Source organism: Nematolebias whitei, chromosome 13 (assembly GCF_014905685.2).
Source record: "Nematolebias whitei isolate Nwh7 chromosome 13, NemWhi1, whole genome shotgun sequence".
Taxonomy (NCBI): Eukaryota; Metazoa; Chordata; class Actinopteri; order Cyprinodontiformes; family Rivulidae; genus Nematolebias; species Nematolebias whitei.
In genome coordinates, this window is record NC_056510.1 from 24,655,511 (window position 1) to 24,670,413 (window position 14,903).

The 14,903-nt window shown below is 39.2% G+C and overlaps 1 long non-coding RNA gene across 1 annotated transcript in view; it reads right to left on the reverse strand.

Moving 5' to 3' along the window:
* Positions 1-14,120: 14,120 nt before the first annotated feature.
* The window catches only part of LOC119419194, a 1,086-nt gene continuing 303 nt past the window's right edge, over positions 14,121-14,903 (reverse strand). The window contains exons 2-3 of the long non-coding RNA XR_005187244.1: positions 14,444-14,481; positions 14,121-14,189 (exon numbers count right to left, since the gene is read on the reverse strand). This is a non-coding gene — a long non-coding RNA (uncharacterized LOC119419194). The remainder of the gene's footprint in view (positions 14,190-14,443; positions 14,482-14,903) is intronic.

Genomic DNA, 14,903 nt, shown 5'->3' on the forward strand with positions numbered 1-14,903 from the left:
GGTTTTGGTTGTCAGCAGCAAAACTGGTTGATCCACACTGAGACGGTGCTATTTAAGAGACTGAGCTGAATACAGCTCCTCAGACTGAGGAAGTCTCTCGGATGAGAGACGAAACGTTTCTACATTTTTTATCGATTTGCTTTGTTTTGTTTTTTTGAATGTCCAGAGGACCAGATTTAACTTTTGTAGATATCTCCTGATTTGTTTCACCTGTGTGTCCTGTCCAGGTGTATGAGGTTGTGTCTCATTAATCTGTGGGCATGAGTCTGTGTCAGTGTGCTATTGGTTGTCTGGGCATTGTTTGTTTTCTTTCCTGAGTCTCTGGTGTATCCTTCTGCATTTGTAGAGTTTTTAATGTTTCTACGTGTTCTCCTGGATTTATGTGAGTACAGCTGCCACGACAGCTTGTTTATTTTGTGTTTAATTAAAATGCTTCTTATTTTACTCCCTGGGTCTCTGAGTCCTGCCTGCACCACTGGGTTTGACCTTAAAACCACTGTACTATGACAGATTGGTTCTAGGTGAAGAGCAATCCAGAATACTCGTATAGACAGAAGATAGCAAAAATTTTGATGTCCTTCACCCTGACATGGGTTTCTAGGACTGCACCCTGGAGGCAAGCTTGGGGGAGGGGCTTGTCACAGAATGCCCGGTCACCTGGTGTCTACACATTGACTGCTAAAAATAGACACCAATTAAACTGTGAGTAGGATTAAAGATCCATTTTTTTTTACCCGCTTCTTCCTTTTTTGGGTCGCGGGGGTCACTGGTGCCCATGTCCAGCCATCACTGTGCGAGAGGCTGGGGACACAGGTCTCCAGTCCATCACATAGAGACAAACGAGACAAACAACCATTCACACTCTCACCTAGGGACAATTTAGAGTTACCAATCAGCCTAACATGTATGTTTTTGATCTGTGGGAGGAAACTGGAGTACCTGGAGAAAACCCACGCATGCACGGAGAGAACACGCAAACTCCACGCAGAAAGGCCCTCTGATCGGGATTTGAACATGCTCGCTGAGAGGCAGCAGCTCTACCAACAGAAAACTGATCAATGGGTGGAACCAGTCACAGATCACAAGAACCTTTAGAGACGAAAGCTGTACTTTTTTAATTTTTATGGATCAATCATTAGATTTCGAACATAATTATTGTGTCGTTCTTATGCAGTCTATTGTTTCTATTACCGGTACTTTATATTCTCAAGCTTTGTAATGCATTTTTCTAATCAAAAAAATTATCAGATAACAAACAAAAAGCAGCCATTTTTGAAGACTAATACCTCTTTTCCAAGACTTTTCTTTGGAAAAGAGCAACACAACATCTGCTAAGTTCACGGTGAAGACAACACAGATATGTTCCTGTTTTTAGTATTTTACATCGCTTTATAATGTAGCTGTTTTTGTTTAATTTCTATATAATTTATTCTATTTTCTTTTTCATTTTTTATGCTTTTTATATGATTGTTTATTGTTGTTTGTACCGCACGTGTTCTTTGGTTAAAACAGGTCTCACTTGTAAACAAGTCCTCGTGGCTCAATGAGACTAACCTGCATAAATAAAGGTCGAATGAAGGAAAATAATATTAATCTGTAGTATTTTTACTTTATCTTTTTTAGGTGTTTTTTTCTTTTTCTAGGTTTAATGCACTTTTTTTTAACATTACTTTTACTTTAAGTATAGCATATACAGTACTTTTTGTTATCACCTAAACTTGAAATAAATATTTTTGTCTCTGTTGACAATGTATCCTTAGCTTCATATAAAATAATATATATTCAGTACTTCACAGCTATGCACTCAAGAAGTTTTCTTACTTGTTGTCAACATGATCTTGCGCAGGATGCTGTGGGAGGTCAGGATGTGGTTAGTCAGGAAGTGTGACAGAGTTAAGCCTCTGTGGCCTCATTAGCTTTCTTCAGCATGAAAACATTGGACCAAATAGACAGACTGATCAATTTGTTGATGCTTTTTTTGCTTTACACACATTCTTCTGTGGGAAGGGAGAAGGTAAATATATGTGTTTCGTTATTCATGCTATAAATGAAAGAAAAACTTGGGAAGTCATTTTGACTGGTTTAAATTTTTTAACATGAATCTGGCTAAAACAGTCTTAATAAATGTGATATTTTTATTGCATTTAGACAAATGTATGGTATTTACAAATGCTGTGCACAGCTTAAACTAATTTGCAGTGGTTGTCCCTGTCAGGGTCTGTCTTGTGTGTTGTTCATGGAGTTTTTCTGTAATTCTTGTATTTTGTCACACCTGTCTGTATCACCCCAGGTGTTTCTCATTCTGTCTTGTCAGCATTTCTGTATAAAGTCTGCGTCTTTTCACTCTTCCGACGTCCGGGCATTATCCTTCTTATGACTACAGGTTCTGTGTCTGCTTCACTTGTCATCTTTAAAAAGTAAGTTTATTTGACTGTCCTGTCAGCTTTGCTTTATTTTGTGAAAACAAATATTTTTACTTATTTTACCCTGGAGTCTCCTGCGATCCGCCTGCATGTAGGTTCAACATAAAAGCAGAATTATGTCAAATTTTGATTAAAAAAAAAATTATCATAGATGATTTCTTGAGAATGTGACAATGGCATGATCAGATATTTCTGTCTCATCTTGGATTCTAACTGCCTAATTTATATATCACTTTTGGTGACTTGGTCTTTATAAATATAAAAAAATAGCTGCTAAGCAGCTGTAGGAAAAGTTGCCCCATATTTTCTGAATGAGCAAGCAGCTTGTTTCTTCAGTAGACCTCTGGGTTTTTAGTTTGCTTAACACAATGATGCAGCTTTTCTCCACTGTGGGGTCTCTGAGCTGTGGTTTTATCCCACCCTGAGTGCAGTGACAGAAGTAAACAGATGTTTTACCTCATAGTAAACGTTAAACCTGAATTTTCCGTCACAATTCTTTTTTTGAAGAGTTTAATGCTACAGACGTCTTCTAATGGGTGAATTACAATCATCTTAGATTGGAAACGCCTGTTAGGTTAAGATTTACAGTACTGTTCTATTTATGCTTGCTTTATATATTTTATTTATTTTTTTGGAGATGGTAAAAAAAAAACCTCTTTAAAAATTGTTTTTTTCTTCACCTCTGTATCAGACATGGTCCATTTGTTTAATTTTCTATCACATCACTGCTGATCTTAACAACCTGCTTGTTTTTAAGAAACAGTTGTAGCAATTTCGAAGGAGATCTGGTGCAGGAGGAATAACCTTCACATCAATGTGAAGAAGACGAAGGAGATGGTCGTGGACTTTAGATGGACTCATGTTCAGCGTATTGTGTTTGTACTAGTGGCGCTTAGTGTATTCTTAGTTTAGCATATTCCTCAGTTCATGTCTTAGATCTATTATTGTTTTTCTTTACAGTTTAAACTTTTGTTGGATGTAACTGGGACCATGTGTACACCATTTCGTTCCACCACATGAGGTGCGAATGACAAATCAAAGACTGAATTGAGATGGAAGAAGAAGGGTGACACTTTCTCTACTTCACTACATTTGTTTATTATTTTTCACTTGTTAAAGTGTGGCACCAGCTGCTCAGTTTATTGACCAACAACAACTTAATCAATATATTCACCCTTTAATGATCAGAATCAGTCACTGGAGTAGAATCTGTTAATTACAGGGAGTTCTATACCAGAACACATGAATATTTATCTGAATGAAGAGGCCAAAGTTGTCTTTGAAATTTTATTACAAAAACAAACTAAGAGTCAACAACAATAATAAAGCATGCAATAGTTAATCAAGGCTTAATTCTCTTATCTAAGGCAAAATTAGCTCTTTAAGCAGTAATTATTTTGTTTTTACACGCGCACAAATATAGATAAAGTTTGACTATTTTAATAAATAGTTTACTTTGGATCTTGGTTGGAAGAAGTTATTTAACGTGATCAGATAAGTCATTTATTATCACTGCATGCCAGGAAATGATTTACCAAGTTACATCAGCTAAAACAGCATAACCAGACCATGAACTGCATCCTGTCTCCAGGTTTCTGCTCCTTTCTGGTCAGTGTGAGGACACCAGATCATCTTTCTGTGGTTCTGCTGATGGATCGGACCAGGATACACCACGAGGAGGACTCGCCCGGCACAGACACTGCCCAAGGTAGACAAACATCACTGTGACTGCTTCAGGGGTCTGGGAGATCAACAGCTGATGAGAAGGTGCTGTCCATCAGCACCTTCAGCCAACATAGACTTCAAACCGAGAACGTGAGTCTCAGGAATAAATGAAGAGTGGACTTTGGACTACAACAGGTTCGGGAGACCAAGACGAACTGTTTTCCACACAAAGAGACTTTGTGTAAATGCAACAGCTCTCAGAAGATGTTCTGACTACTCTTAGGAACATTCTGACTCCCCCCTGAAGCAAACAGCTCCAGCTCAAAGAGCTTTCAACAGGCGTCTCTTCAAGGAACAAGTTATTTTCTGCAAAACGGGCGAAATAAATATGTTAAACACTTTATCATATTTCACATGATTTCATCATAATGATTGAAAACAATAATCAAAATTATTCATGTTCACACGTGTTATAATCAAATAAAACAAATGTAATTTGTTTTTCTTTCTTAAAATCGTAGAAAATCAGGCTGTAGCTGACTCTGTCCATGGACAGTGAGTGTGTGTGAAACACACCAGACATTATTGAAGTCAGAAGTAACTTTAAAAAACACAATTCTTGGTGAGTCTGGAAGACACCCAGGGGTCAGGGGTCATAGTTAGAGTGCAGCTTCATGCAACAAGGATTATTAGCAAATTCACTTCTGAAGTGAAGCATCAGAAGCTAAATTGTGCAGAAAACTGTTTGCTCTCTGAGTACATTTATTTTTTTTAGGTTTTTCCTCCACTCCCTCCAGTAGACATGCAACAATCATGGCTCTTCTGTCACAAGTGACTTTATCTATTTCTTCACAGATTAGAACATGAACATCTTTCCACTAGTCGCCACTGTGGAACTGCTTACATGCGTACATCATATAAACATTAACAACAAACCGCAACACACCAGTTATACAAAAAACATTCAGCTTCCATACACTTCGTTGGCTGCACATAATGAGAGGAAATGGTTTCTTGAAAAACAAACTTTTTAAACACATTCTAAATCTTGAGCACAAAACCTTCAGATGGGACTTGATGTCTGTTGGATGCTGCCGCTCGTATCCAAGAGGGTGCACACAAACGCAGTTCCACGGCTGTTCTAACTACTGGTACATGAAAACGAAAACATTTAAAACACCATTCCTTGATGGAATACTGCCCGCCATTCTGCATGACCAGAATTTAAACCAAGATCCTGCGCGAGCTCTTAGTGCTTGGACTATGCATTTTGTCTGACTCTCAGCTACTACCACACCAAGTTTGAGCCCGATATCTTTAAAACTCATAAAGTTATAGCCATTTTGTGTGTGTGTGTTTGGGGTGTTTAGCTCTGGTGTCCATCTTGAATCCGGCTGACCCCAAAGTTAATCATTTGCAGATGGACATCAAATGTTTGTTTTCTGAATTTTATCATGTGCCCACTGGTTCATACACAAACAAATAAATATAAATAGACTTTTTGGAATTTTCCTTGCAGATTTTAGATGGCTTCAGATGCTCAGACTTATTTTTGGCCTAATTGTTGTATTTTTAGCAGGTGTCTCAGTTTTTGCACAAAAAAAGGTGAAACTGTTAAGGTTTAAAATTAAGTACAAATAAATGCCTTATTGAAAGCTTGTTTTTGTTGCATGACTGAGCTTATTTGTGTCATTTCTACCGGACGACGTCACCAGAAGGACACAAACAAATCACCACGGGTGGGTGGATTTTTGCATTCGACATGCTGCTGAACATTGTTTATCTTGGTTCACGAGACGTTTTTATTTTATTTCATTTAATTTTTTTAGATGGTTGTGAAGGAAGTGGAGACCTAATTATGTTCAACATGTAAACTCAATTTACAACTAATCTGCAGATGCGCTTGCAAAAATAAATACTGCACATGCAGTGAAGTCACACACTTTATTGCACAGTTTTGCACATTGTTAGAAACTGAAGGCTGTGAAACTGAAAAATGGTGAAACTTGAGATGTCGGAGTGCGATCAAAGGTTTCTGATGTGAGAGGTGTCCTGATTTGGATGCTTATTATTCTGATTCATAGTGTGTGCATTAAAGTGATGACCCATTTAATATACTTTTTTATCCTCTATACACTTTTTAAGCTTCAGCTCTTGAAAACATTCAGCTTGTTCAAGAGATGGGTGCTCTCTTTTATAATTTTATATTTTTAAATATTTAACTTTTTTGGAAATTTATTGGAAATTGAATGAATCTACACATTCTTCAAAACCTTTCTGTTGTTTAAAACCTGTTTTCTGGTCATTCAGTTTTTATTCTGGTCTTACTTATTTGAACTTGTGATCGTTTCAGATTCCTTTGACTTATTACGGATCATTTCAGGAACCTTTTGTGCTCCTTTTAGCTTCTTTCTTACAATTTTAGCTTTTTCCCACAACCTTTCTGTTCCTTTCTATTGATTTCAACTTTCAGTTGCTTCTTTCAGCCTCTTTTGTTAATCACAACCTTTACTCTGTCTTTTTGGCTTCTTTCTAAATACATCTTTTATTTTAGCTCCTTACAAGTTTCTACTTGCTTCAGCTGCTTTTTTCTTCACTTCTTCCTTATTTGACACATTTATTCTGTCGTTCTGCTGCTTTCCACTTCTTTCTTTCTGAAAATTCCAAAACATTCAAATTCAACTCACACTGATGGTTAAATGATTAAAATAATTCAGTGCAGTTTCAACTTCATCAGCTTTCAGCAAAATCATTTATCCTTTAGCATTAACTCTGTCTCTAGTTTTATTTTTATGTAATTCTTAAAGATATTTGCTGTCTGTGTGTAGCTGTGACTCACACAAAAACCGAGAGTCATCAGTGTCATCTTGTCGATGTGTAAACGCACCATCAAAACTGTTAGCCAGAGCATTTTTCTGTACTTTTATGGGAACTAAAAGTGGTGGTTTCACCCATGTTTAAATTAACATGAAGCGCTTCCTCATGTCAACGGGAACTTCAGAGAAAGCTGAGGCTTGAATGTATCCTCTCTCTCTCAGGTACCAGAAAATAAAAGGTATTTGGTTGCAGTTTAATTTCATTCCAGTTTTAGTAAAGAATAATTTCACAACAGTGGGAAAACTCTTGGTTCAAACCTGTCCTAACAAAATTCACAGATGGATCAAAGAGGGGATGTACCTGAAGTTGCACTCCTGCTTTCATTCACAGCACATGCTGCTCATGACTTGCTCTGAGTGGGTCTTATAAAGAACTTTAATAATTACTACAAACACACAGATAGCCACTGAGATGGAATGAGTTGCAATGTAAGCCAGACACCAAACACAATGATGCAGACTTTGTATAGTTGCTGTAACTGTGTATAGTTATACTTATTTACTGTTCAATAAAGACACTTTTTTAAACTCAGCTCCACAGAAACAAAGACAGCATATGTCTCAGTTACCTAACGTAATGATATTGTATATTATTTATGAGTTTAACTGAATTAATCATGTTTTTAATAAAGGACTTTCGAACACCTGATTCTTTTTTGGTTATCATCTAATTATGCACCATGGAGAAACTAAAGTGGTACCAGATTTATCAGTTCAAAAAGCGTTCAATACAAAAACAACTGGACTTTACTTGTAACAGAAGACGTTTCGCTCCTCATCCGAGGTGCTTTCTCAATTCAAAGAGCAGTACGTGAGGGATTTATCAGAAAACAACGTGTAGAAGGCAGTCAGCTGTTTTCTTCTTTTTTAGACTGGTTTTGAGGTTTGATTTTAAGCAAGATAATCAGGATACGACTAGATTACTGTACATTCTTTGTAAATTATCAAGAAAATTCAGAATCAGAATCAGAATAAACTTTATTGGCATTGCACCGAGATACAACGAGAATATGTACGTACAATCGTCCGAAAGATGGGCGGAGTCCACAAAGCTGCGGCTATTAAATAGCGCGGCCTTCTTATTCTTATTCAGAATAATGTTTTGCTTAGATGAGAAAAGGAAAGAAAACATGAGGAGAGACGGTATAAAAAAAAAAAGATCTCTCACGCCGTGTCCTAGACAGAGCACGATTTGAGGCATAAAAAAAAACTACCACAGCAAAGCAACATAAACAGACGTTACACATTTACACATAGGCCGGTGAAGATATTGAATTTTAAGGGAAAGTCGTAGCATAGTCCAGAGCCCCCCCTCTCAGCCATTGTCCAGATAAGAGGTGACATTCATCATCAGCTCAGCTGAGGTTCTGTTACATGTCCATGGCCTTGGGGAAGGGAGGGGTGAGGAGACAGTCAAAGCATCTTTGTTGTTTTCAAAACATGCCAGGAGGAGTTGAGATAAGTCTGGCATCAAGGCCACAATTTGGGTCAGGCAGAACTCATGAATTGCTGTTTCTGCCTTTTCTTTCCTTTTCCTTTTCTGTCTCGCTGGTATATATTCTCTGATGGAAACTCCAAAACAGCCGAATTGATCCTTTATGCCAAAAGTCGAGCTCACAGCTTCTCCAAGATTATTCCCATCATTCATGAGTGCTGTCAGTGAGTTCCCAGTCCTGATAACAGCCTGCTCCAGCTCCCTGCTGCAGCTCTCCAAATTCAGTCTGAGCACTGTCGAGCTTCGACACATCCACACGAATTTGTAATTTTTTTTTCATATACAAAGTAGTTTTAACCTGCTTCTAAGAAAAACAAAGCGTGAAAAGGGGCTGCTTTACTTTCTACTGGTGGAAGTCAGAACATCCTTAGTAAAATGAATACATGTTGAGATGTCTATATGAGATTTCTAAAAAAGTTAAATCTGGTCCTCTGGACATTCAAAAAAACAAAACAAAGCAAAACAACAAAAAATGTAGAAACGTTTCGTCTCTCGTCCGAGAGACTTCTTCAGTCTGAGGTGCTGTTTTCAGCTCAGTCTCTTAAATAGCACCTTCTCAGAGTGGATCAACCAGTTTTGCTGCTGACAACCAAAACCAGCTGATCACATGCTCAAGAAGGACCATCAGCCTAACAATAGGTCATTAGCACACTGATGGCTGTTTACTGTTCACAGAGGGCTGAGTGATACTAGCAATCACAGCATTGTAAGAGGGGGACAATTGAACACGTAGGCCTCCACCCCTGTTTAATGATGGACGGTTTCTTTTCACAAAGATGGCCTCCTTTACTCCTCTCTCAAACCATCGTTCCTCTCTGTCCAGGATGTGCACATCTTCATCCCTGAAAGAGTGACCGCTGGCCTGGAGATGAGTGTAGACTGCAGAGTCCTGGCCTGATGATGTTGATCTTCTGTGCTGGGCCATCCTTTTGGCCAGTGGCTGTTTTGTTTCCCCGATGTAAGACTGATCACAGCCCTCCTGACACTGAACAGCATACACAACATTACTCTGTTTGTGCCGGGGGACTGGATCTTTGGGATGAACCAGTCTTTGCCGTAATGTATTTTGGGGTTTAAAAGCCACTGGGACGTTATGTTTAGAAAATAAACGTCTCAGTTTCTCTGATACTCCCTCAACATATGGAATGACCACTGGTCTGGGTCTGGGTTCCTCCTTTTCACCTGTTGGCTGACTGGAGTCCTGTTTGGGTTTCTTCTCTGCTTTCAGGAAGGCCCAGTTAGGATATCCACATTGCTCTAGAGCCTGTCTTGTGTGGGATTTCTCCTTCTGCCTGGCTCCTGAGCTAGTGGGGATGCTGTCTGCTCTGTGATACAGAGTCCTGATGACTCCTAACTTGTGCTCCAAAGGGTGATGGGAGTCAAACTGCAAATACTGGTCTGTGTGGGTGGGTTTGCGGTACACCTCAGTTTGCAAATGTCCTCTATCAGAGACTGAGACCTCACAGTCCAAGAAAGCCAACTTGCCATTTTTTTCATCTTCTCGTGTGAACTTGATGTATTTATCCACAGAGTTATCTATATGAGATTAGTAAATGACGTGTAATTATATAGGCTGTTCTTAAAGCAGGAGTAATCTGCAACCATGAACACAATGATCAGTCTTCATCTGTTTCTGGCCAGTTAAAGGTGAAATAATAAATTGTGATCTGTTGTTAATTACTTTTCAGTTCATTTAAAACTTTTCAGATCATGCAAATTTTCTGTTTCTTAAGTTGGCCTTTAACAACAAAGCTCCATCATTTTGCTGAGGCATGTTTGAAAACTTTAAATGTATTTGCAAGTCTTTAAAAAATGACTACAGAGCACCAAATCCTTGTTGACAAGTCTGATGGTGGATGAAACCTAAAAATGCAGGCAGGACATGAGGCGCTCAGGAAAAATACTTATTACAAAAAATAAAACAAAATGTAAAATGAGCATTTTACTGAGAGTGCTATGAAGGATCATTGTTCTTTCAGTTCTCAAGGTCAAGGTCAAGGTGTTTTTACTGTCGTTCACTTCACATGTGGTACACGAGGCGGAACGAAACTATGTACACAGGGTCCCAGTTACATCCAACAAAAATACAAATTGTAAAGCAAAACAGTAGTAAGATCCGAGCCATGAACTAAGAAATACACTAAACTATCCATCCATCCATCCATCCATTTTCTTTACCCGCTTATTCCATTTTGGGTCACGGGGGTCGCTGGTGCCCATGTCCAGCAATCACTGTGCGAGGGGCGGGGTACACCTTGGACAGGTCACAAGTCCATCACAGGGCCACATAGAGACAAACGAGACAAACAAACATTCACTCTCTCACTCACACCTAGGGACAATTTAGAGTTACCAGTCAGCCTAACATGCATGTTTTTGGACTGTGGGAGGAAACCGGAGTACCCGGAGAAAACCCACGCATGCACGGAGAGAACATGCAAACTCCACCCAGAAAGGCCCCTGGACCGGGGTTTGAACCAAGGACCTGCTCACTGAGAGGCAGCAGCTCTACCAGTTGCACCACCGTGCTGCCTTACACTAAACTAAGAATATACTAAGCACTACTAGTATGAAAAAATACGCCCAACAACAGCAGCACGAACATGAGTCTGTGTGAGCAGATGAGGACGAATGAACACAGCAACATGAAACAGATCAGCAGCATGAGATCAGCAGCATGGATAGTCAGCAGCACAGATCAACAATCAAGTGGCATAACAGTGATTTTTTTCACAGTGATTTTCACAGTGATAATCCTGATTAGGGATCATGAGTCTAACAGCCTCAGGGTAGAAACTTGCAGCAATAACGAAGGGTGAGATGGAGGAAGAAGGGTGACACCTTTTCCATCTCAACTCCACTACATTTGTTTTTATTTATTTAGCTCTCGTTAAAGTGGGGCACCAGCTGGTCAGTTCACTGACCAACAACAACTTAATTAATATATTCACCCTTTAACAATCAAAATCAGACACTGAAGTAGAATCTGTTAGTTACAGGGAGTTCTATACCATAACACATGAATATTCATCTGAATGAAGAGACCAAAGTTGTCTTTGAAGTTTGTCCAACAACAGAACACCTCTCAGGTTCAGCTCAGAGAGGCCGTTCCTCCCAGTCACGCCCCTTCAGGTCACGCCCCTTCAGGTCACGCCCCTCCAGGTCACGCCCCTCCAGGTCACACTGTCGTTACCCACGTGGGCACTGAAGTCCCCCAGCAGAATTGTGAAAGCAATTTCAGAAATCTTTCCCTAAAACAAACTATTATTTTGATATGTGACAGATTCTCAAAATTTTCTGACTTTTTTAAAATTGTATTTATACCCTTTATTTATACAGGTAGTCTCATTGAGCCACGAGAACTCATTTTTTTCAAGAGACCTGTTTTGGGGAGCGGATGGTGGGGGTTGGGGGCCTTGCTCAGGGGCCCAGGGTGGGGCGAATGAGGGTGGAGGCAGGTGTGGGTGTTCCACCTTTTCCACCCACATTTTGATGTTGACGGTACTGGGAGTTGAACCTGCCACTTTCCGATCACAAACCCATCTTCTAACTTCTGTGCCACCACTCCCCCACTCCCCCAGACTTAGAGCTGAATCATATATACAAGAAAACCACAGTTGCTCGTCTGAAAGCTTTTAATTGACAATAACTATTAAAAAAAATAAACAAAATGAAGACAAAAACAACAACAAAGTAAGTTATTTTATGTTACATGCATTCAGTCAATCATATAAATTACAATGCAAGGATAAACTAAAACTGCATTCACACCCACATAAATACAAAAATAAAAATAACAAACACATGAGTTTAAGCCTAAAATGTGTACATTTCTTGAAATGAGGGAATTTAGTAGTTTTCAGGAGCTCTAAGCTGCAAATGAGCAGAAATAAAATAAAATATGTGCTTTAAACATTTCTCCAAAAATCTTGACTTTTGTGTGAAGCAGAGAGCTCCCATCTACTGCACCCGGGGGAGCAGATGATGGGGCCTTGCTCATGGGCCCAGAGTAGGGCAAATGAGGGTGGAGGCAGGTGTGGGTGTTTCAACTTTCCCACCCACATTTTGATGTTTCCTGGAGGGTTGAACTGGTGACCTTCTGATCCCAGTCTCGCCTTCTCGAACCTCTGCACTTTTTAATGTAATCTATTTGACGTTTAGATTTGGGCGTTGGTAAAGTTGTCAGTAAGGTGCTGGTTGATGCAGCTCAAGGTCGTGAAACAATAAGGGTGAAGAAAAGCTCGTTTTAACAGCCTCACGGTGACAGCAGACAAAGATGATCGTTATCTGAAGTTGTTAAAACGAGCAACAAACAACAAGACAACAAACAACACTGTTGTCCTTCATTACATCAGTCAGGTCTTTGAGTCAGGGTCCAGTGGAAAACAAACTATTTTATCTTACTTGTAGATAGTTATTTAAACTACTTCATTTAGGGGAACTAAAGTTAAGCTTTGACTGATGAGTTGAAGGCTTGACCGAATTATTGTATGTGTAAAAACAAAAAGAAAAATCTCATAGTGAGTCACACAAACACTGTTTTATAAACCTTCTTGTTGCTGTTAATTTTGCATTACACAATGACTTGAGCAGAAATATGATATATCTGCATGCAGCGCCCCTTTGCACGAGAAGTGCAACAGTTAGCTGCTACTGCTGCTGTTTGTATTTCAAGATAATAGAGTTTCATGTAAATAACTGTGCAGTACAAAATAACAATACTTTTATGGTTTATATGTTTATGTCTGCATGAAATACAAATGAATTCAGATACTACAGTTGCAGCAACCCACTTTGGTCTTAGCCCTGCTCAGCTTAGCTGCTGCCTCATGAGCCCCATCAGAATTGAACCGTTTCTCCAAACTGAGGTCGTTCAAAGATACAGTATGTTACCAGCAGGTAAGATATTCAGTTTATAACTACTCTACTGAAGCCCACTTCAAAAATCTGAACTATTGCACCCCCCCCACCCCTAAAAAACAAACAGAAAAACTAAGAATAGTTTGAAAAGAAGAGTGGTTTGCATTATTATTATTTTTTACCAAAGGAAATGTCACACTGACTTTTTTCTATAAACAAAACCCTGCAAAATTTGTACAATTGTTGTTTTCTTTTATTTTCTCTGACTATGGGTTTTAATATTTCATTAATTTAGTTCAGCTCAGTGGAATGTATAAAGCAGCTCCATTTGATGATGTGGAGAAGTTACTTTTCTTGAAGATGCTCAGATCTGTCACTTTGCTCCTTCAAGTCCAAACCCAAGGTCCAGTTTTATTGGCCTTACAGTACTTCTTCCAGACAAATGATCATCATGTCTTTGAGGTCAAAGTCCAAAGTTCTTCTGCAAATGGATCAACCTGTTTTCTTCTTTTGGGTTTAAAGTTCCCTCAAAGAAGAAATATCACATATTGAGGTTAAAATTCAAACAACTAGTCCTTGTTGCTTTTTTCTGTGCAGTTTGTCTGTTTTTGTCATCAAGTTTTTATCTTGATTCGCAAACCCAAGAGTTCCCTTGCAAGTTTTTCCTTCACAAAATGCATCATTTTACCCCATGAGCACATAATCGTCTGCACATTCTTCTTTAGAGGAGCCTTCAGATTCTGCATCTGGCTGAACTTGTTTTGGGATGTTAACGATTGCATAGTCACAGTTGTCATCAGTGCTGGCTGTAGCTCTTGTTCCTTTGATATTGCTGTGGTTAATAGAGGCGTACATGACATCCTCTTTACGCTGTTAGGAGACAAGAGAAAGGTCATCTGTCTGACATGTCAGGGTACAACTGTAACTGGAGCTTTTTTGAATGTGATCAGTATAAAAACACAAACACAACTTCCTAAACAGCCCCAGGGCATTGCTCCTAACAGTACACTCACTAATGCTAACACGGTATGCAAATTTTGCATCTGAGAGTCCTGTCATCATCCAGTTGCCACAAGAGGCACACCACTTTGCATATCACATGAAATGTATGTAGAAACCTTTACCTGGTCATCGTTTCTGGTGTCGACAGATGCAGAGTCCCCTGTCAAAATGGAAAGTGCATCAATATTTCACAGTTTGTGCATCGTAGACAGTACAGTAGTCCCACGCTACTTCGCGGTTCGTTTTTTGTGGACTTGCTCCATCGCGATTTGTCACAATAAAATTGGACATGACACACATTGACACATGTATATGATTGATGGATGAGCTGCACAATCTGCATGGAATTTTTATTTATAATATAATATTTTAAATTATTTAGCACCGGCTGCACCTGTGTGCAGCCCAAACTGCAGAATAAACTTCCTCCTGCAGCTTCTCCTCCCTCCTCTGTCAATCTTCATTCTGCAGCGGAGAAGTGGGCGTGGCTGAGAACGCAGAGTGCAACTGTGGCAGAGAGCTGAAATCATAACAGTCTGTTCTCTTTTAGAGCGTTTAGACTTTAGAAACATTGTTTAGAAT